Raw genomic sequence first — 2,236 nt, 5'->3', positions numbered from 1 at the left:
ACAGTTTATCTTCAGTAAAATTTCAGAAAAAGAATGCATATAATTGTGTGTAAGTAGAATAAAGGCACAATATATGGGTTAACTGATATTTTATGGGCTTAACAAATTCTGAAATATTTTGCAATTCATAATATTTTGTATGCATAGCATTATTAGACATGGGTGAGGTTTCTGTAATCACTGGTGTATGACTGCCACCAAATGTCCTTGGATTCATGCTACCCTGTGTGGATAAGGGTCTCTATTGAATTCTGGTAGAGGTGGGGCAGCCAGTCTTCAGTCCTCAAAAGCACTTTCTCACTGCCAGCCAAAGTAAGATGTGGTTCTGTCCTCACTACAATTTCTATTTTGGTAAAAGAGTCATATCTTTGCTTTCTAACGCTGTTACTGATTCAGAGTGGGATTGGAAGGAGGAAATGGTTTCAGCATTTAAAAAAATAAAAGAAAGAAAGAAACGTAAATTTCTCTTTGAAAATTTAAGAACCAATTGAGAGAGAAAGATTTCCGAATTAAGAATTTTTTTTCTGAATTTTTTTTCAAAATTCAGAAACTGCCTTTCAAAGAAGAGAAATGGGCTTCCAGAATTTTGTAATCTAAATTTAGATTAGTTTAAAATTTAAAAAATGTTACTAAACAAACCTCAAACTATGAGTACATACTTAATGTTGATTTAAAAATAGTTATAAAGAGCTTACTTCTGTACTGATATTTTCAAATGTGTGGCTTCTCATTATTCACTTCAATAAGAAAATAATTATTTTATAGCTCAGAAACAATGAGTGGACTTCCAGGAAGATGGCTGAATAGAGTAGCTTGAGATTAGCCCTACTCTACAGAAAAGTTAGAGAAGAGACAGGAGGGTGACTGAGTCAGCGATTTGGGAGTAGACTGACCTTCTTCTGTGGGGGAGCCTTCTGCACCACATGTGGCAGCCCTAGTTGCAGAGGTGGAGGAGCTAGAGCCAGAAAGCTGGATCATGGCGCAGAGGTGCAGGGTCTGCGGGAGTGCACGGATGGGAGCTGGGTCCTATGAAAAAAGCCAGGCCATGTTTCTTCGGTGCGCTACCCTCATCAGCGCAGCCCCATAACTGGCAACTTACCCCACACTCCATGTACCAAACCCCAGTACCCACTTCCATTCCCCATGCTCCAGACGCCCCCACCCCACCAGCCCCCAGTGTACTTACCTGCACCACACCCCAACCCAAGTACAGCCCAACCCACCTCTCCTGCACTCCTCCCAAGCACTACCTCCCCCTCCCTATTTCCTGAAAGCTGTTACCAGCACATAAAGGCTGCAGGCACTAACCTCCATACCCAGGCTACCCTTATCCCCCTGTCCATGGTGTCACACAGCCTCATCCAACTCCCCCTGAGCTCTGCACATCCGTTTACAGCACTCCTAGGTCCATGCATGTGCCCCCAGTCGTGTCATTCAGCTCTAGGAACCACACTTTACAAGAGTCCTATAATTGCACACGTGCACGGTCCTCAGTAACATTTTCCAGATCTGAGAAAATGCTGACCCACACAACTGGATCACATCTGCCCCAATCCATGAAGGTATAGTGCCAACCTGCTGCCACAGGTCTATACATACACACAAAGGGTCCCATGCCTTAGACCAGCACACACCAGGGGTACGCCTCACAGATTGGTGCACCCACACAGCTACAACCTACCTGACTGCTGGGTGCCCATGTTCACAAGCATCAGCATAATGTCCTCAACCTGCACCTATACCTGCCCTGAAACAAATCACTGCACTGAGTGTCCCATCACATACCTTGCTCCCTGCTGTTCAACCATCCCGCAAACAAGGCTTTAGACTACTGAAAGAAAGAACTCCTGAAGTAAATCATTCAAGATACTTACATACCACAAAGACGGCAACAGCTCACTAAGCACTGAGCATATCACAATGTAGACAGATATAGCCCTGACTGATGACCAAATTAAAACACGAGAGGAGACACAGACGTTGGAACAACTAATCAAAGTTACTCATACAACTCTACTTAATAGAATAAGTGAGATAGAAAATGATATAAAGGAGATCCAGAAAATGGTAGAAGAGCATAAAGAGGAATTTGAAAGAATAAATAGAAAAAATAGTGGATATCACAGAGATTAAAGACTCTGTTGACCAAATAAAAAACATATTAGAGGCATACAACACCAGATTTGAAGAGATGGAAGAAAAGAATAAGTGATATAGAGGACAGGATAACTGATTT

Source organism: Tamandua tetradactyla, chromosome 4, assembly GCF_023851605.1.
Source record: "Tamandua tetradactyla isolate mTamTet1 chromosome 4, mTamTet1.pri, whole genome shotgun sequence".
Lineage (NCBI taxonomy): Eukaryota > Metazoa > Chordata > Mammalia > Pilosa > Myrmecophagidae > Tamandua > Tamandua tetradactyla.
The sequence above is the reverse complement of the archived record's forward strand: the minus strand, read 5'-3'. Positions refer to the sequence as shown.